This window comes from Danio rerio, chromosome 5 (assembly GCF_049306965.1).
Source record: "Danio rerio strain Tuebingen ecotype United States chromosome 5, GRCz12tu, whole genome shotgun sequence".
In the NCBI taxonomy this organism is placed as follows: Eukaryota; Metazoa; Chordata; class Actinopteri; order Cypriniformes; family Danionidae; genus Danio; species Danio rerio.
Genome location: NC_133180.1, coordinates 18335001 through 18357828, shown reverse-complemented (window position 1 = coordinate 18357828; position 22828 = coordinate 18335001). Strand labels below are relative to the sequence as shown.

The 22828-nt window shown below is 36.4% G+C and overlaps 1 protein-coding gene across 50 annotated transcripts in view; it reads right to left on the bottom strand.

Moving 5' to 3' along the window:
* Positions 1 to 22828, bottom strand: part of fbrsl1 (fibrosin-like 1) — a 584485-nt gene that overhangs the window by 121948 nt on the left and 439709 nt on the right. For 17 of the 50 annotated variants that reach the window (XM_073952039.1, XM_073952043.1, XM_073952041.1 and 14 more), the window contains exon 1: positions 7077 to 7705. The exons of the other annotated variants lie outside the window; for them this stretch is intronic. The gene's annotated coding sequence lies outside the window, so the exon portion shown is untranslated. Of the gene's footprint in view, positions 1 to 7076; positions 7706 to 22828 lie in introns of those variants that run through there. 50 annotated transcript variants of the gene reach the window in all.

The following is a 22828-nucleotide window of genomic DNA, read 5'->3' as shown; positions in this document are numbered from 1 at the left end:
GTTTGCACGCATGCATTCAAATGAACATTAGCATAACCGGAATCTCAAAACTGAGTGCAAAACCTACTCCACAATTCCAGCCCTGCAAACCAATCAACCATCAAACCCTCAACCTATATTCCAAATAAAACACATTTAAGGTAGAGAATGAGACACCCTGCACAAAAGAGACAGGACGCCTTTAGTGCGCCATTCTTTCATTGCACAAAAAAAAGCGGGCCACGTACACAATGGCTAATTGGAATGGGATCACACAAGATTAAAGAGAGAGGTCTCCGAATTATTCATCCGCCTGCCTCTGTGTTTGAAGTGTAGTGGCTGTGGTTAATCTGCAAGGCTTTGACAAAACAACAGCAGCAGCACAGCCGGCCGACGTGACCCAAGCAGAGAGGATAACTCCCTGACATCCAAGCTTTAGGGTCTCCGAGGCCGACAAACACAGTGTGCAAGCGTGTGCACCGGGCCCCGTTCAGGCTGCATCTGCTGTGTGCAGCCAGCTTGAAATCCAGCTCGCCCAGCCAGTGAGTCACTGACCTATGACTTCAGCAATACCTGGAGGTATTCAAAAGGCCTTGCTGTTGTGTGCTCGTGTGCAAGCGTGTGTGAGCGCTTGACATTTAGCAGTAAAAAAAAAAAAAATGACAGGACGGAAGAAAAAAGGATGAAACATCACAAAGCTTAGAGGGTCTTTGCCAAGAGTAAAGTGATAAGATGAGGGCAAAGGAGAAAAAAGGTGAAAATGGGCTGTATTGTTATGGCAGACCATTGTCTGGCTGTTTTAAAAACTCAATGCGTTTTACACATGGGAAAGGTCACTTCAGAGAGTAGCCACAGAAAAAGATATATATACAAACACATGTATAAAATTAATTTAGGGTAGGATTTAGGGCTGCACAATATACTGTTTTAGCATTGATTTTGAAATGTACGCATCTGCAATGGTCAATTTAATCACTATATTTGTACAGAATTTAATGATTTATGCAAAATAAAATTCCTACTGAGAATTTTTGTTTTGTTTTTAGTCCAAATATCTGCATCTACAAAAACAGATTATTTAACTTACCCCATTGCCAAATAATTTAGCTTGTTTTAAGGAAAATGGCTTAATTGTGCCTTTTTTTCTTCGGATGGTGATAACGAAACAATATTTCTACTTGCTCTAAGAATTTTTTTTTATATTTGGACTGTAAACAAGACAAAACAAAGTAAGAAAAGCATTTTTTCTATTGTGGTTATTCAATTTCTGTACCTGATTACTGTTAAACTCTCCAGAAAAATCCAATAGTGATATTCAAACTGCCTGCATATAGCAGAAAAATAAAATACCGCAACATCAGATTTTTTTTCAATATCACGTAGCATGATTCTTCCTATTAATAAATTATTAACTATAATTTTTGCTCAAGTAAACTCCTAATTTGCTGCTAATTAATAGTTATTAAAGTAGATATGTTTAGGTTTAGGGATGTACAGTAACATAATGTAGTACAAGTACTTTATAAGTATAATAAACAGACAATATCTTAATAATATGCAGGAAAAAAGCCACTTGCTGATAGTGAGAACTGTTACATAAAGTGTTACTATAGGTAGATATATTAGTTCAGTTCAGTTTCTTTTAGTTTGTATTGTCTTTTGTGAAAACTGCATCTTGAAATAAGTCACTAAAACAAAATTTACCAAAGAGAATGGAGAAAGTTACTATTTTTTCTTTTTATGCATTAAGTGTGCTTGTTTTGTTTGGCTTACTGGGCATTTAACACATTTTTATGCAGATTTTCCTGTAGTATAATTAGGCTTCGATATAAAATATATTATTTTTAAGCATCTAAAAAGTTTAAAATCTTCATTACAGGCAATTGAAAACATTTCATAATTGTTTTGTTAGTAAGGGATTCCTATGGGCAGTGCTGTCAGTTTAGTAAACATTACAGCATTCTCAATTAACAGAGATCTAATACTGTATAATATTTATTAAATATTATAAAAAGTCAAATAGATTATTTTTTATTTTCCAAAGTTAACAAAAAAAAAATACTACTTTTTTCCATTTTTTTTTTTAAATTTTATTATTATTATTTTTGGCTTGCTGGACATCTAAAAAAAATCTAAAATCTCCAATGACACCAGAAAAGCAATCTGAAGTGGTTTTGTTTGTTCCATTTCTAGGAGTAATGAAACCAGTTTAATCTGAACTAAAATATCAGCTATGAACCAATGTAAATATTTAACAGAATATAACAATGTAATATAATGTAATAAAATATATAACAACACTCATTTGTATGCACATATTACTAGACCTATATAGTATAATCAGGCTTATATGTAAAACACATTATTTTTAAGCATCTAAAAGTCTCAAATCTTCATTACAGACAATTAAAAACACTTATAATTGTTTTATTAGTAAGGGATTCCCATAGGCAGTGCTGTCAGTTTAGTCAACATTATTACAGTTATCTCATTTAACAGAGATCCAATACTGTATAATATGAATTAAATATAATAAAAAAGTAAAAAAAAAAACTCTTTTCTGACATAGGAAATCATCAAAACTAAGGGTAGTTTATCTTAAAATGATAGCTAATGTACACGGCAACACCCTTGATAACACTATCACATGAAAAAAATAAATCTCCCTAATCACCAACATTAATGAACCCAGCTTACAGCCGGATAAAATCAAGACACTGAAGATTATCCACACAACATACGCTTTTCCTTTCCTTCTTGTCTACCTTTATCACGTCTATAACTCTAACCAAACTTCATTTATTTTCTCCTTGGACTAAGAGGACTCAAGATGTTCGCTTCACGCCGGAAGGTCTGTCATATCAGGCTGGGCTGTGATCTGCCTCGGCTCTTACATTACAAATAGCTGGCAGATTTTTCCTCACCCTCTTATCGGGACTGCCGAGCCAGGCCCAGTCATATCAGCTCTCCACGCCTGATAAGTGGAGGGTTTGAAGATACGAACGAGGGAGCGTTTGCAAGCTAATTCCAGAGCTGCATCTGCACAAGATTAAAGATTAGCCTCTGGCCAAGAGGAAAAAAAAGGAGATGAAATATACATTTGATTCGCCGGAGAGGAAGGTGAAGGTGAACGGGCGCATTTTTAACAGCCACTGCACCTACTGCTATTTCATATCACAAAATAGCATATGAAAGTCTTGCTATATGCTGTAATGAAAGTCGAAATCTCAGTATAAATCTCCCAGGCAAAACTTCGCCTACACACGCTGTGGAATTTCAACCAGAAAAGTGCATGTTTATGTTTATATCCATATGAGCTACACTGTAAAAAATGCAGGGTTTCATACAATTCCTTCATGTTGTTCCAACACAAATCAATTAAGTAAACTTTTAAGTCGATTGAACATAAAAAATTAAGTTGTCCCCAAAAAAATCTCAAGAATCGTGTTAAGTAGTTTTTAAACAAGCAGCAAAATCTTTATATTATGAGTCTGTATGGGAGCCACCTGCACTGTAAAAAATGCAGGTGCAATTTTTACACAATTCATGTCTGAGATTGAATTCATGTATGTCGATTGAACGCAAAATAATTAAGTTGTCCCACAAAGGTCTCAAGAATTGTGTTATTTAAGCTCATTTTAAATAGGTTGTTTTCACAAGCAGCAATACATTTATATTTTGAGTCAATATGGGAGCCACCTGCACTGTAAAAATGTAGGATTCCACACAAATCCTTCATGTCATCTCAACACAAACTGATTGGGTTAACAAATTTGAGTGGATAAAACATAAAAAATTAAGTTGTCAAAAAAAAAATCTCAAGAATTGTGTTGTTACATAAATAAGTAGTTTGAACACGCAGTAAAATCTTTATATTTTAAGTCTATATGGGAGCCACCTGTACTGTAAAAAAATGCTAGGTTCCACATATATACATATCATTCCAACACAAACCAATTGAGTTAACAAATTTGAGTGGATTAAACATAAAATATTTAGGTTGTCCAACAAAAATCTCAAGAATTGTTTCGTTTCAGCTTAAATAGTTAATAGTTAAATAGTTACTATTAAATAGTTAATAGTTTTAACTTAAATAAGTAGTTTGAACAAGCAACAAAATCAATTTTTTAAGTCTACATGGGAGCCATCTGCATTGCAGGGTTCCACACAATTCAATCAGGATGTCCCAACACAAATCGATTAAGTTAACAAATTTGAGTGAATTGAACCTAAAAGTATTAAGTTGTACCACAAAAATATCACAAATTGTGTCGTTTCAGCTCATTTTAAAGCAAAATCTTTGTAGTTTAAGTCTATATGGGAGCCACCTGCACTGTAAAAACATGCAGGGTTCCACACAAACCATATCATCCCTACACAAACAGATTAAGTTAACAAATTTGAGTGAATTGAACATAAAGGAATTAAGTTGTTCCCCCAAAAATCTCAAAAATTATGTTGTTTCAGCTCATTTTAAATTAGTGGTTTCAACAAGCAGCAAAATCTTTATATTTTGAGTCTATATGGGAGCCACCTGCATTGTACAAAAATGCAGGGTTCCACACAATTCATTCATGTTGTCCCAAAACAAATCAATTAACTTAATAAGTTAACTTAACAAATTTGAGTGGATTGAACATAAAAGAATTAAGTTGTGTCAAAAAAAACATCTCAAGAATTGTGTTGTTTTAGCTCATTTTAAATAAGTAGTTTAAACGAGCAGCAAAAACAACTTTTAGACTGTGGTTTTATATCAAACTATAGGTAGTCAATATATATTATCCACTTCTAGGAATACAAATTCAAAGTCATAAAGCTGAGCAAAGTGGCAATCAATTTGCTGCATTAACCGTGCGTTCATAAAATATTATGCACCGCGAGTAACATATAATTATCATATATCAACACATGAATCACCCGCAATGTAAAACGATGCAGTGCAAGCTATAAACATGATTTGTGAAGGTGGCGACGAGTATCTTAAATGGTCTTGATGCAAATCCTATATGCAAATCTCATTCAAAGTGCTAATGCAGACAGACAACAAACCAGCACGTTTTCTGATCTATGCTCTGCCCAGCCTCGGGCAAGCTGTTTACATCAACATACGCACGCTGCATTTTCAAGGTAAAATGCGAAACCTTTCAGATTTCTTTAAACGCACAACATTTCTTTTTTTATCCAGATATGCAGACGACTATAACAATCAGCAAGGGTTGAAAATGGCAAGCTTAAAAGGCTTAAACATCCAAGGCACAGCTTATATGCAAAGGACTTATGGGTAACCTTGAACGGTTGATTAGGCAGAGTCTAGATATGAAACATGAAATGTATGCAAGGCAATGTACAATGCCAGAGCTTGACAAACGCAAACGGTATGTGTGAAGACACAGAAAGAATGAATGTCAATGACAAAAGGATGTTAATCAAAATATTCTTAGAAATGAAACATTGTGTTGGTTTCATAAACCTTTTCAACAAAATGCTGACTTAATGCCTGAAAAAAAAAAAAAAACTAAGTATAAACTACAACAATATTTTTTTCTTTTACACATTGATGATACTTGAGTGAACACAACCTGTATTTCAGATAAAATTTCTTCATACAAAACGCATCTTTTCAAAAAAAGTTATATAATATCAAAAATATGTGTGTGTCAAATAAAGTTGAAATCAGAGTTATCAAAACCCCTAAATTATTAGCCCCATGTTTATTTTTCACCCAATTTCTGATTAAGGGAGGCAAGATTTCAACACATTTTTAAACATAATATTTTTAATAACTCATTTCTAATAACTGATTTTTTATCTTTGCCATAATGACAGTACATAATACTTTATTAGATATTTTTCAACAGTATTTGGCTTAAAGGGCTATTTAAAGGTTTAACTAAGTTATTTAGGTTAACTAGGCAGTTTAATTAGGTAAGTTATTCAATAATAATGGTTTGTTCTGTAAATTATCAAAAAAAAAAAAAAAATACAGCTTTGAAGGGGCTAATAACTGACCTTAAAAGGATTTAAAAAAAATTAACACTGCTTTTATTATAGACAAAACAAAACAAATAAGACTTTCTCCAGAAGAAAAAATATTATCAGACATACTGTGAAAATTTCAGTGCTTTTTAAAACATCATTTGGGAAATATTTAAAAAAGAAAAAAATATCAAAGGGGGTTAAATAATTCTGATTTCAACTGTATGTGATAATGTGACCTTGAAACACAATCTTGGTCAGTGTTTGAAACAGCCAGTCATCTTTTAATCATTTTACAATTTTCTTGTCACATGACAACAAAATGGCTTCCTGCAGGTTGGTAATGCCAAACTGAGTTTAATTTGGTCAAAGTTTTTCTTTCATGTTATATTTTTTAAACCGCACCTAAATGCCGGATTATTTTAGTTTTGTTCAAAATGTATACAAGTTCAATATATATTTACTTAAACCTTTAAAAAACAAAACAAAAGTAATTTTAATTCAGAATCCATATCATAGGAGAGGTGCATTCACGTAATGTTAAGTGCAATTCAGTTTATCACAAAATAATGTAGCATTGATATGGACAAAAAATGTGTTGCATTGACCTATACGCAAAGCAAGATCAGCAGATAAGGAAAAAAGATCCTCAATACAAAAAGTCAGACACTGAAAAAAAATCTGAAGAAAGAAAGAAAGAAAGAAAGAAAGAAAGAAAGAAAGAAAGAAAGAAAGAAAGAAAGAAAGAAAAAAAGAAAGATTTCGGATGCGCATTCATCGTTTGATATTATGGAGTAAAAGAACAACAAAGCTGCAAACACAAAGCGCACATACATACACAATAATGGCATTAAACCGAATGGAACTCAGTGACTTCAGTCTTGGGATACCAACGCGTAAAGGAAAAACATTCAGTCTCTAGAACAAAACCTGAAGCAAAGCCTTATTCATACTTTATCTACACACGCGCTGTGGTTTTCATTCGTCCTTTCCCCGCTTTTCTCTTTAACACAGCATTTCTGAAAGACTGCGTCGCGCTTAAATTATTTCTCACATAATTTTCAGAAGCAATAAATAACACATTCATTATTCTCATACTTTACGGAAAAACATATCCTTACCGAATTCTACACCAGACTCGCGTCCATCGGAGAAAAACACCGATTTGGCCAAAGGTGACAAATAAAAATGCAATTCCGTTACATCCAGTATATGCCTTATGAAAGCAACGGCAGGTTTTTCCTCTCTCTTTTTCCCCTCGCCGTGCTCGCTACCGACTGAAGGCGGACAAGAAATACGAACCTGTCCCAACAATAAATCTTGAGAGAAGCGTTTTTAACGACTGCGGTGGCGAAAGCTGTCAGAAGCGGAGGATATTTTCAACGCCAGATCAGACAGACTGATTTCTGTTCAGCAATGAGTCATACATTCCCCGTGCAGGTGAATAGAATCAGGTTTTTAGTCAAGGTAAGGTGAGGCGATAGATATGATTCCCAAGTCGTGGAAGCTCTCCTATGACAGATCATTAACAATAGATTCCCAGCAGAAGTACCGCTCGGTTTCTCAGCCAAAACACCGCAGAACAACATTCCATGGGTTTGAGCGCTTGGTAATCTCGTTTATCTCGAGCAAGTGATCGAATCCAGTCGTTTTCGACGTATCTGGAAGGTTTTAAAAGTCCCCACACGAATTGAGCGCGTCCGGCGCCTCCGCTGCGCGAGGCTCTCCAGGCACATACGGGAGCGAGTGTTCCGTGAGCGCGCGCTGAAGTGCGCTTCAAGCGGCCACTCCGCTGGGTGTGTTAAAAAAATGCACAGGACAAGACCAAAGCAATCGATGTATGAGAGGCGGAGTTTAATTCAGACCAGATCTTTTTTTTTTTTTAATCTCACTCCAGCAGACAATTATATATGTCTTATGGACGACTTTCAATGTAAAAAGTAGCATTTTATTGTACAATTCCAATGGGCTGTTCCCAGGGATGGGCAGTAGGCCTATTTATGATACAGTACATGTATATCAAACAGGTATTTTAAATATAAAATAGTATGTTGTGTTTTATATTTTATGGGTTTATGAAAATGGGTTAATATTTTGTATCAACATACTTTAATGTCTTATACTTTCTGTTTTTAAAATACTTTGTAAGAAGTCTACATGATGACATCATAAAAATGCAGCCTCTGATTGGTGCTTTCTCAGTAATTTTTCAGTTATTTGCCTAGAAATTGATCAATGCTTGGAGTATTGATGGAAATTATGCAGCACATATACATAAAGTAAAAGACAAATTGCAGGGGTAGATTCGGGAGCAAGTCAAAATAAGAAAGCAAAGTAAGACAAATAATATAAAAATATAAATGTCATGCTCTCATGTAAAAGCATTTTGTAGTATTTTCAAAAAACAGAATACAGTGTTTAATTTTGATACATTTGTGGCTGCTCTATCTTGTAGTTTAACTTGATACATGTCAAACTGAGGTTTTTGGTATTTTATTTTTGAAATACATTTCAATGTATTTTTGCCCATCCCTTGCTGTTCCCAAGTATTGGAATATTCCAACTTGAGCATTTATAGACCCAGAAATCCTCAATATGTTATATTAAGCTTATTATATAAGATATGCTATATACAATATATACTATTTTTGCTATATCTTAAAATAGCAACAGTAAATTTCAAATAAATACATTAACTAATATTTACATAAATATTTAAACACATGTAAATAAAAAACAATGATAAAAATAAAATAATTGTACAATAATAATGAAATACTACTACTACTACTACTACTAATAATAATAATGACAACAATAACAACAATAAAACACTTGTGATAATATTATTCTTTTTATTTATTTATTTATATTATATTATATTATATTATATTATATTATATTATATTATATTATATTATATTATATTATTAGTAGTAGTAGTATCAGTAGTAGTAGTAGTAGTAGTAGTAGTTACTACTATATTATCTTAGTAAAGTTATTATAAAGGTCTAAACTATTAAAAGTGGATTGGTTAAACTAATATTTAATACAGTCTATAAAATTATAGCAAAAAACTTCTTAAAAAACTAAACACATTTTGATTTTTTTTTTAATTTCATTTACATTCTTGATCCTGGACTTATGATATATATAGTTGAATTAATTTAGATCCCTTTAAAGCTACATACTGCTTTAATTTAAAGAGAAAACAAGAATCTGCGCAATTGAAATGTTCACCTCGAGGCTTGAATTACTGAGGTGTCACCAAGTTGGTCAATTCGTATAGATCACATTTCCTCAGCAGTCAAATCAAATTAATGGGTGAAAAGATGTGAAAGACCGCAGTTGAAGAGCACAAATTCCAAAGGGAAACCTTTCTTAGCTGCTTTCAGAAGGAAGCATCGCACATCGTGAGCTTTATTGAGGGCTTGACCTATAAACTGTGCAGACAATGTAATACAGCTTGACTGAATCAAAGCAATTCTCTCACCAAGAGACTTCAGCTGTGTCTGGCTTTGATGAGAACCAATTGAATGGCATATTTCAAACACTTAAAACTATGTTGAAGACTAACCAAGAAATGTTCTTGCTTTGTTTTGGCCAGTGGCTAAATAGTGTAGCCTGCTACATTAAGCAATGCGATGCCTATGGTGCTTCTAGGAAGTTTTTGCATGGAATGCAAAGCTTGTAATTATTCACCAGCTGATTGTAATTATAGGTCATCCCCTTTCCTACACACGTCCTATTAAAACCATCAGGCGTTCAAGGAAAAACAGAACATGTAATAAACACATGTGCACATACACGTACAACCTGTAGATACAGTAGACAACTGGAGGCCCCAATATACTGTAATCACAGCATTCTTTTTCTTTACTAATATAAAATAAACCCTGTGCCCATCAAGGGAAGGGCATCCACTGCGTAAAACAGATGCTTGATAAGTTAGTGGTTCATTCCACTGTGGCAACCCCTGATTAATAAAGGGACTAAGCTGAAAATAAAGTGAATGAATGAATATAAAATATGTTCAAAATACCAGAGCAGCCATTCACTTTAATTAATTTTCAAACATTCAAACTCCATAGAGAAATGCTTCTTGACCCAGTCGAACTTCTTGCTGTGAGGCAATAGTCCAAATCACTGATCCAGAGTCACACTATGGCCATTCAATGTAGAATGTTGTGTTTAATAGTAATATTTTAATAAAATAACAATGTTAAAATGATATATATGCACATTAAGGAAAAGTCACGGTACTATGGCACTTGGACGGATGGTTTTATTTTAACAATGTGAATAAATTATTACAAAATAGTCAAAATGACTGCCTCTGTAGTACTAGATAGTATTGAGTGTGAAATATTGTGTCAGTGTTGCTTTTGGTCAAAGTTATCCTTCAATTTCCACAATAAAGCAGCTCAACAATATTAATGTTTTTACTTTTACTGGTGGAAATCTGACCTCAACAGACTGAAGATTTCCATTTATAAAGAAGGCGGAGCCCCAGAGCCACACCCATATATTACATCATAACCATGAGCAAACGCCAGTTCAGAAATGTTTACCAGCCAAGCTGTTTCAAAAATCTGCAACAAACTCCAAATTAAATTTAACCTAAAGTAACACCACACCAGTGCTTCATTTACACTTTAGTATATCAAATCCTTAAGAGATCATTAAAGAGTTAATTAATATTTTATTTTATTTTATTTATTTAAAGATTCTAGATTAGATTATACATCATGTACATAGCAAAAATAATAGTGACAGCTCAAAAAGTAATTCAAGGGTAAACACAACATTTATAAACATAAAATTTCCTTCTCCAAAAAAAAAAAATAATCATCACTCTGAAACACCAAAGTCATTTTCTGAAGTTCCCTCTATGGAGTCTGCTCGTCAAAATACAACATTTTATCATGGCACTAACCTTAGCACTGGCACAAACAGAATTGTAGATTAGCACTGCAGATGTTCTACAAGTTGACAGTAATAGCTTTTCACTTTGCCAAGGGAACTCTTGGAAAATCTGTTTATAGATCTGTTTTTTTTGCTACTAGGCACATCTGATGACAGAAGAGCGAGTTTAACTTTCCTCTGGCTAGCTATTATCATGGGTAGAGAAGATCTAGAGAATGAAGGACAGAACTGAAAATTCAAAGTCATGTAAAGCTTGAAAGAGTGATCCAACGATCCAACAAAGAGCTCCGTCAGACGCACATTTGATGTAAAAGCGAAAACAGAAAAGAGAAACCAAGCTAGAGGAAAAAATAAAAAGGCAGAAGGAGAGAAAGACGCTCCAGTTGCCTCAGGTTGCCTTTCAGCTATCTTTCCCTGTAGATTCATCTGTCAGAGCTCAACCGAGAGAGACAGAGAGAGAGAGAGAGAGTGCAGGCCTCATTGGGCATCTCATCCTCAGGCTTAACAATCCAATATTGGTTGTTGCCGAAGATAATTATGCCCCTCTGATGATGGAACACCTTGGGCAAGTTACAACAATTTGCATCACCAAACATGGCAAATCAGCATAAAGGGAAAGAGGTTTAAAGGGAGTGTTCACCAATAAATAAATTCCGTCATTATTTACTCACCCTCATGTCAAATCGAATTACGTGACCTTCCTTTGTTTGTGGAACAGCAGGAAAAACAGTGTATTGTTCCATAGTGACCACATCTGTTTGGCTTTTAGATTTTAATAAAAAAAGGACAAATCCCAATTCCAAGTCTCTGAAAGACATACATGTGTTTTGTTTGAAGAGACAGCCTGATCTCACAAGTAAACATAAGTATTTTACCTTTTGTCAGTTTAGTGGCTAATTCGTTCAAATTCTTACAAGTTCAGTCCTACGAAAATGTACGATTTTGAAAAGGAGGCATGGCACCCAACCCCCACCTCTAAATCCAACCATCATTGGGTGATGAGCAAATCATACTAAATTGTTTGAATCATTTTTATGAATTCATACAAATTAGCCACTAAATCAAAGAGTTACGAATAGCCATGAGATTGCGTTGGAAGAAAAGACCAAATTTTAAAGGGATAGTTCACCCAAAAATGAAAATGTACTCACTATTTACCCAGCTTCAAGTTGTTCCACACCTTAATGAGAATCTTTGTTTTGTTTAACACCAAGGAAGATATTCTGGAAAAAAAAAAACTGAAAACCTGCAACCGTTGTCTTCCATAGTGGGAAAAACAAATATTATGGAGGCCAATGGTTACAGATTTCCAGTTTTCTTCAAAATGTTTTTTTTTTTTTTTTGTATTTAACAGAAGAAAGAAACTCTAAGAGGTTTGTAACAAATGAAGGGTAAATGATGACAGAATTTTCTGATTTGGGTGAACTATCCCTTTAAGTCTTTATTTGCTGCTACTTCTTAGCATCTAGCTGACTGGCTTGAATCAGTGAGACTTGTGAATTGAATCAACTTGTTTACTATAGAATGAACTGCATATACCTGCAGCTTCTCCACAATAGACGTCCAGCTTCTTCACCCTCCGGCGCCTAGACTGCAGCTCTGCACACGACGTTTGGCCTTAGGAGAAACGGTCGTTCCCAACTGAGCCTGGTTTCTTTTAAGGTTTTTTTTGTCCTTCACTTTCGTCAATTGGTGAAGTTTGTTCCTCACCGCTTGCATGGTTCGGGGCTTGTGGAGCTGCGCAACAATGGATTTGCTCTTCAGTGTTTGGACTTTCAGCAGTGAAATTTAAACCACACTGAACTGAACTTAAACTCTGAAAACAGGACTGACACTGTTTCAATTTACTAGAACTTCTATATGAAGCTGTTTTGATACAATCTACATTGTTAAAGCGCTATATAAAATAAAGATGAATTGACCTAACCTAAATGAATTATTATTAATCAATTAAATGAGCACATTCTGCTGACAATTAAACACAGACAAAAAAAAAAAAGAAAGAATAAATTATTACAATGTGGCCATGACTTAACTAACCAACCCAGGCTCATTATAGATACATGCCCCTGTATACATTTATGGAGAGTGCAAAAAAAAAAAAAAAAAAAAAACCAAGGAACTATGTTTTTTTTGTAGTTTTTGTTTCCGCAAACCCACCAGAGGCCGCTGTGTACAGTTTTTAAGATCTCAAACCTCTCTTGCAAGTTACATTTGTTCCTGCTGTAAAATCACCAGAGGCTGCTGTCAACTGACTGACTGACGGACTGACCGATAACCCCACCCACACTGTTCCCTTAACCCAACCGATAGTGTTTTCAAAAGCAATCCAAAAAAAAGTAAAATCACCTGATTTTTACGACATTTTCAGTTCTTACCAAATACTAACACTGTTATTTATTTGTTTATGTTATTTTTTGTCTTTTGTTTTACCTGCTTTCTGGAACCGTTTTTCGCCGAACTCAAACACAGTCGGTCAACTCTGCTCTGCGTCTCAAGTTCGCTGACCTATGTGGTGTAAGCTGTCCACATGGAGGTAAGCGCTCAGCTGGTAGCATGAAAAGAAACAGTAGCCATCTGCGGTGTCAGATCGGCCTATATCATTCATTTTAAAGACAAAATGAAGCCACCCGTCCCTCTGGCTACATAATTCGTGCTCTCCAGAATTGTATTATATATATGAGGGTACATATTCACAATGAGCCTGTGTTGCAGCCAACATGGCCACAGTTTAAAGCAAATACAGTGTGATTACAATTTGAGTAAAACTAGATAATAATAATAAAATGATTATTAAAAACAATGACATGCTCATGTGCTTAACTGTAACATTCATTCGTTTTACACTCATAAATGCAAATTAAAATGTTGTCAGATGAGGACAACATGGCCTTTTATGTTTGCATCTACTTTACATAGTTTCTATTTGTGACAGAGTCATTTAGAAGAGGCAAATTAGTGAATTTGAAGAGAGTTTGAAAATACTTTCTGGAAATGTGTTGCTGCAAACCTTACGATAACGATCCAAAAACTAGTACACCCAAATTTTTACGTTATAGAAAATTATTAAATACAAATTTAAAAGAGAGGAAAAATCAAGAGAAGCAAAAAATAAATAAATAAATAAATAAATAAATAATAACAATAATAACAATAAAGAATTAAAATAAAAAAAATTGTAGGTTGTACTTTATTTTTGCAATATTTAGCTTGAATTTAATTGTATTATCTTTCAATTTCTAAATATGTTTGGTGACTAAAATATTATTTTGATAAATATATGTTTAATAAATCTGTTTTGTTTTAATGCGCCAAAACACATTGCCTATATACACTGAGAAATGGATAAAAACATTGATTTTCAAAATGGGGTGTACTCTATTATGCCCCCATAACAAGCATGCTTTAAAATTGTGGCTATAAATCCCTCAAACCAGCATCTTAAACTCAATGATAGAAGCCATTCCAGATCTCTGTTCTGCAAACGCAGGAAGCGATTTATCAAAGCACTTACACAAATTTTCTTTAATCATTGGTTAGTGTTTGACCACATGGCTGCAAAATGATGCCTTTTGAAGTCATTCAGCCGGCCGTCCAAAGAATCCGTGCGATTATGCAGCTCATTCCACCAATGGTCTTTCGTAATAGATGCGCAATCATCAAATACGGCATTCGGAAACATAAACATTTCAGTCTTTCAGAACTTTGTGACTAACCAACGAGATGAGAGATTTCTGTGGTGGGGACAGACTTTCACAACAGAAGAACTCTGAAAAGCAGCCTAACATAGTTATCCTTCGCATGAATATTTATAACTACTCATGAGCGATTTCTCATTTTCAGCCTATTTTTCTGCACCATTACTGCAACCATTTAAAATGGATCAGAGAGAGAGAGAGAGAGAGACTGGGAGCGAAAAGAGAGAGTCTTGGGAGGAAGAAAAAAACAGTGGCATTATTTTTCCATAATAAAATTTCCCTGCCTTAACAAGATAAAAGTAAATTGCGCACTGACTCAGAAAGTGTGAAAGGCATTCTAGAATGAATTTTTCATGTGCATTGATAATTTAATATGTTGTGGCGCCAATTTATCAGATTTCTGTGTCGTTGCTGCTCTTTCTTTTTTTTCCTAAGGAGAATAACAAGAATATGATCTCGCTTTCTGAGAGCTTTCAGAACAATGTCACAGAAAAAAGAGGTGTTCGCACTGATTGGATGGAAAAAAACTCCACAGAGAGACTTAATATAACTTGCTCTCATTTTCGTACTAACAAGACGACGAGGCGGACTCAATTGAACAACATGTGTTCTAAATTCCCAACATTATTCATGCTATCATTCCATAAGGAGAACATTCAAATTGAATACCCTGGTAAAATGCTCATGGGATTCGCTGAACATGTAAAGTCAATGCAACAGGAAACCATCCATCCATCCGTCCGTCCATCCGTCCGTCCATCCATCCATCCATCCATCCATCCATTCGTCTGTTTATCCATCCATCTGTCCGTTTATCCATCCATCTATCCATCCATCCATCCATCCATCCATCCATCCATCCATCCATCCATCATTTCATCCATTCATTCATCCATCCATCCAACCCTCCATCCATCCGTCCATCTGTCCATCATCCATCCATCCAACCGTCCATCTATCCATGCATTCATCCATCCATCTATCCATCCATCAATCCATCCATCCATCCATCCATCCAATCATCCATCCATCCATCTATCCATCCATCCATCCATCCATCCATCCATCCATCCATCATCCATCAATCCATTCATCTGTCCATCCATCCATCTGTCCATTTATCCACCCATCCGTCCGTTCGTCCATCCATCCATCCATACACCCATCCATCTATCCATCCATGCATCCATCCATCCACCCGTCTATCTGTCCATCCATCTATCAACCCATCCATCCATCCATCCGTCCATCCATCCATCCATCCATCCATCCATACGTCCATCCATCTATCCACCCATCCTTCATCCAGCCATCCATCCGTCGATCAATCCATCCATCCATCCAACCATCCGTTCATCTCTCCATCCATCCATCCATCCATCCATCCATCCATCCATCCATCCATCCATCCATCCATTCGTTTGTCCATCCATCCATCCATCCATCCATCCATCCATCCATTCATTTGTCCATCCGTCCATCCGTTCGTCCATCGGTCCATTTATCATCCATTTGTCCATTCGTCTATCCATCCATACACCATCCGTCCATCCATCCATTCGTTTTTCTTTCTATCTTTCCGTTCAACTACCCATCATCCATTCGTCCATCCATACATCCATCCATCAATCCATCCATCCAACGGTCCATCTATCTATCCATCCATCCAACCGTCCATCCATCCATCCATCCATTCATCCATCCATCCAACCGTCTATCCATCCATCCATCCATCCATCCATCCATTTATCCACCCTAACACCCATCCATCCATCCATCCATCCGTCCATCCACTCGTCCATCCATCCATCCATCCATCCATCCATCCATCCATCCATCTGTTCATCTGTCCATCCATCCAACCATCCATTTGTTAAACATCCAGCGTCGTCATCCCTGGTGTGACGAAATAATGACATGCACAAAGACAAAAGAATCGATCTTCACAGAATGGCAACAGTTAAACCGGTCCGGCTTTGCCCGCGGCAGAGGATGATAAAGTATTATTTATCATGAGGAACAGCTACTGGCCCAGTGGAGGGAGAGAGGGAGGCAGAGAAAGAGAGGTAGAGAGATTAAATATAAGGTTACCACAGCTAGGATCTAATCTATTCAGAGACAAATGCCGGGTCTCGGAAGCACATTTGTTGTGCGCCCCCGAGGTTTAACAGCCGGCATTATGGTTCCATTTCTCATCATTAGCAAGCCTACATCAATGTCCCCACTAAGGGGTCAGCTCTGGGAATAGATCCAAGGGCTGTGTCAGGCCAGGAGTAGAGGAAAGAGAGGAGGGGTAGTGAGAAATAAATCTCTCCCTTTGTGTGCGGGCGAGCGTGTGTGCATGGGGTTCGTGTTGTGCGCCATCTCTTATCGTACACCGAGAGATCCATATGCTTTTACATGCCTGTGTACATGAGTATTTGCATAAGCCATTTTGCATGCACGTTTGACTCAAATGAGGGAGAGTGCAACAGGGACAAAAAAAGGTAGACATAGAAGGACAGAAAAGACTGAGAGGGAAAGACGAAAGGAGGAAAGACAGGAAAATCAAATGTGATGTATCTGGATGCAGCACGCGTGTACCCTCGCCTACCATATGCCGCTGCATTTCACGCTAGTAGATCTGAATGTGGACACAAGCATTTCAGGGGTTTTCTTCCTTTCTTTCTTTCTTTTTTCATCCAGCAGCCCTGCCTTTCTCCACCGTGTTAGATATGTTAATCCGCTGGCATTCATCTGAACTACAGCGGCTCCGGAATGGTTCTCCAGACCCACGCGTCAGAGCTCCAACCCAGCCGCGGGCAGCAGATGCTCCTGCAGACTTACCCCAGCCACAAACTGGGCTTTCAGGCTTCCCACTGAGAGCTTCTCTGCTTCCTCGTAGAGCTCCAGAAGTGTATAATAAGCCCCCTTGAGGAAAAGCGAGGGATGAGGCAGAAAAAAAAGAGAAAAAGAAGTGTGGAAGGTTCAAGACCAGGAAAGCAATGGCGTAGTTACACTGAAGAGTAGTGCATTAGCACAGGACGGATTTATGATGGGTAATTTGAGTCTTCTCAACTAAGCAGCGGTCCCTATGTTACTACTCTTATTCAATAGCAGTCAAAATATGTGACTTGATCACATTTGGTTTTCAGTGCAAGACATAGATGAGAAAGAACACCAAAATGTGCTGGGCTGTTTTAATTCAATGTTGGGTCAAATGTGGTCAAACTCAACAGTTGGGATCAATCCACCGATCCATCAATCTCTCCATTCACCCGTCCATTCATCCATTCATCAATCTATCCATCCACCCATCTATCCATCCATCCGTCCGTCCGTCCATCCATCCATCTATCTATCCATTCATCTATCCATCCATCCATTTGTCCATCTGTTCATCCATTCATCCATCCATCTGTTCATCTATTCATCTGTCCGTCCATCCATCATCTATTCATCCATCCACCTGTCCATCTATCTGTTCATCTGTCTGTCAGTCCATCCATCCATCCATCCATCCATCCATCCATCCATCCATCCATCTAACCACCCATCCATCCAGCCTTCCATCCATCCGTTTACCTGTCTGTCAGTCCATCCATCCATCCGTCCATCCATCCATCCATCCATCCATCCATCCATCCATCCATCCATCCATCTGTCCATCCATCTATGCATCCATCCATCCTTCTATCCATCCATATGTCCGTCTGTCCATCCATCCATTTGTCCATCTGTTCATCCATCCATCCGTTCATCTATTCATCTGTCCGTCCATCCATCATCTATTCATCCATCAATCCACCTGTCCATCTATCTGTCAGTCCATCCATCCATTCATCCATCCATCCATCCATCCATCCAACCACCCATCCATCCAGCCTTCCATTCATCCGTTTACCTGTCTGTCAGTCTATCCATTCATCCATCCGTCCATCCATCCATCCATCCATCCATCCATCCATCCGTCCCTCCGTCCGTCCGTCCGTCCGTCCGTCCATCCATCCATCCATCCATCCATCCATTTATCTATCCATCCATCCATTCACCCATCCATCCTTCCATCCATCCATATGTCCGTCCGTCCATTCATCATCCATCTATCCATCCATCCATCCATCCATCCATCCATCCATCCATCCATCTGGTTAAAAAGTTATGTCATCTCTTTTTCTCTTGCTTATCATGGGCCAGGGCGATGGGGCTAGCAGTATCATAAAGAAGCCCCAAACATCCCTCTTTCCAGACACTTCCTACAGCTCCTCTGGGGTACCCCGTTCCCAGGCAAGCCGCGACACCCCACAACATGTCCTAGGTCTTCCCCGGGGCCTCCTCGTGTTGGGATATGCCCAGAACACCTCCCTAGGTAGGCGTCCAGGATGCATTCAAAACAGACGCCAGAGCCACATAAACAGATTACTCTCGATGTGGAGGAACATTGGCTCAACTTCGAGTTCCTCCTAGATGACAGACCTCCTCAGCCTATCTCTGAGGGAGCACTCTGCCACCCTGTGAAGGAAACTGACTTCGGTTGCTTGTATCTATCTTTATGTCTGTCTTTTCCACGAGTGTCACATGTGCTTGAGTATGTGTGAAGTAAACTGTTTAATATTCACAGAAGCTAGTTGACATGATTTGATTGTGTGCACAACAATACTTGGTTCTAGTTCTCCAAAACTTGCTCAATTCTGCCACATTCTTGACATCTTTATGACTTGATTCTCCTTAAATATATCCAAACATTTCGCTCCACGTAATGGAATATTTCAACAGGGATAACAAGAAAATCACGCTGACCACTCATGAGCTTTTAAAAAATATAACCTCGCTCAAATTAAACAGACACTTTCTATTTTAACAAGTTAAAACAGGAAATCAAGAGTACCAAGACAGATGGAAAGAGGAATATGAAGTGGAAGAAGAAGAAAAAAAAATCCCTTCGGTGAATAACAAATCAACAGCAAGCAAATAAAACGAATTAAGTTTGGAATATCGCATTACCATCATTAAATTAAATTCACGACAGTAGATTTCAAATCGAATTACCGAATACAAGCCAGCTGTTTTCACGGTCTTGCACTATGAACTGAAGTCCGAATGGGAGTCGACTCAAAACACCTACCGACCTCGGAAATGCAGCATCAACAAACTCCAGTGTCAGCTAATCAAATCCAGCTAATCAGTGAATTCTGTGTTGACTAAAAAAATCTGGAGGAAAAACGGACACTTGTGTAATAAACTGTCTGCATTTAGCTTGTTGTAGTGAATGCAACTTTCCAGGCTGACTGCATTAACCTTCCCCAATTCAATCAGCGGCGAGCGGCAGTCATGCCAGGGATGTGAATCCCCCATTCAATTTAAAATTTTTCATACAAACCATGCGCAGCTTGTCCCTCGCATTCCCTTTGACGTTCGCCTGGAAGAATAGCTGCTTTATGCTTATTGCATTCAGAGGTGGTGGCAATAGCATGACGCTAATAACAATAAAGCAGCGGTTGACTCCAGCAGCCATGAAATTTGAGTCACTTTCTATGCATTAACAGCAAACTGGCAGATTAAATCACCCGGCGTATGATATACAGTCAAACGAGGCCATTACTGGAATGAAGCACAGGGCGGATGCCTCTTATCAAGATGGCGATGGATAAAAAATAAAGTCAAAAAAGCGAGGCAGTTCTAAACCTGACAAATACTGATGGAGGATTGCAGTAACAATGCTTTCAAGATACTTATGTGGAGGGCTTTGCAGAGTCAAGTATATGGGCAGATATATATTTCACAGATAACGCCTGATCAGCAAAATGCTTACTGCACAGATAAAGCTTGATGCATTAGTTAAGTGATAGTCAAATATCGCAATACTATTTATGTCAAATCGGAGAGCTCAGTCGATATCGCACACCTAGTGAAATCCCATTAGCAGATGCTGGTTCATGCAGGCTAAACGATCTTCTGCTCTGCTGCCAAAAGGATGCCTGCTGACAGAAAGATTCACGTTTATACCTATTAGCACTTTACCTTGATGCTTTCAAAGACTTAGCATCTCAAAATGCACGTCGACTCTTTTTTTTCAAGGCCCATTAGACAGGAAGAGAGTCTCTGACTGGGGTGCTAAAGCCTAAGATTGGTTAATGTAGGCTTAACAAGAATCAAGATGTTGGCTTAACAAGAATCAAAGCTGTCCTGGAAGGAATAAAATAAGATAGCAAATGGGCACAGACAGTCAATTTCCTTGATCTTCTTTGTTATACGATCACAAAATGGCAGACAGGGCTAGGGATTTTTGTGATAGTCATGTTTTATTATGTAATGTTTTTTCAAAGTACTTGGATTTTTGACCCAGGCTCATTGAGAAAATCTTCATTTACTGTGTAAAAAGATGAAAAGTGAAATGTCCAGTAATTAGTGAACATTGTGAGTTCAGATTTTTTACAAAACAGATAAATATGAATACACATAAATATAAATAATAACTTCTTTCCAATGCAACTTTCAAATGAGGATAAAAACAAGCTTCAAATCAGCAGAGAGCAGCAATCTATATATAGATGTCATGGCAAGTCTAAGATAGTTTACCTGTTTTTTTATTGTATTTTTTATTTTATTATTAAGTCCTTGTAATAGAGTGTTTGTGGGAAAGTGTCTGGTGCATATGGATGGTCGAGGATGTAGCTTTTTACATTGCAGGTTTGCTACATCAGAACTTTTGTGTGTGTGTGTTTGTGTGTGTGTGTGTGTGTGTGTGTGTGTTTTCACAGCTGTTTTTTTATTATTGTTGCAAAAAGTTTACATCACAAAACAGGGACCAATCAACATCGCAACGCATGTTTACCATTAAAATAAATAAAATAAATAAAAATTGTTACAACTGCAACAAGAAGCAAGGACATCAGAACTTATGAAGCTCATTCATAACTTATCTAGCCTATGTTTTACAAACCAATCACTGGGAAACACCCATACACTCTCATTCACACACATACACCATACGGACATTTTTAGCTTACCCAATTCATTTATAGTGCATGTCTTTAAACTTGTTGGGGAAACCGGAGCACCTGGAGTAAACCCACACAAACATGGGGAGAACATGCAAACTCACAGAAATGTCAACTGACCCAGCTGAGGCTCGAACCAGCGACTGCGCCACCGACTGTGCCACCCCATGAGGCTTGTTATGTAATGCAAAATTCAAAATGTATTAGTTTTATTATTTTTTTATTATTATATAAAAATAATGCTTTAAGATCATAACATAGTAATGTTCAAGCAGCCACAATAATAATAAAAAAACATACACACACACAAATTTATATATATATAAATTGTACATTTTAGCTAAGACCGTATAGGGATAAAATACAAACAATTGCAATTGAGGTGCAATTTATATATATATATATATATATATATATATATATATATATATATATATATATATATATATATATATATATATATATATATACATATAAATATATATATATATATATATATATATATATATATATATATAAATATATATATATATTTATATATATATATATATATATATATATATATATATATATATATATATATATATATATATATATTTTTTTTTTTTTTTTTATATATTTATTTCACAAGAGTGGCTACTTGAACAATACTGTTCATTTGTAATTTATTTCATAAACAACTATATTATCAAATATTTATTAAAATATATCATTTAAAAATGATAAAAGGTATATAAAATAAATCATGTTCCATAAATGAGAGACATTGAGGAAAATCCGTATTTTTGTGATTTATACCATATTTCAAAGGAAAATAAATATAAAATAACCACAGATGTTGGGCATGGTCCTTATATCATGAAGAGGAAAAGTTTTCTACTGAACTAAAATATATTTACCCATTATCCAGGCGGTAGATACTGTATAAGCTATTACAGTGCGTTAGATGAAAAAAATATTATAGTAAGTACTATAGTTTTGGAAGCATACTTTAGATAATTACTTGAATTATAATTACGTGATTATATTGTTGCTGAGGTACAACACAACAGTAATAAAAAACAAATTCAATAGGCTTCTGTTTTCTACGCTGTAATTATACACCATCACAATTCATTTCATAACAATACAGTTTACACTAACGCTACAGTATTTATCACAGTTTATCAGTTTACTATGCTACAGTATTCTGTAGCATTCGTTACAAAGAGTTGTACACATTATACACTTTACTATGTGGTTCAAAAATATGTTTATTATAAATTACTA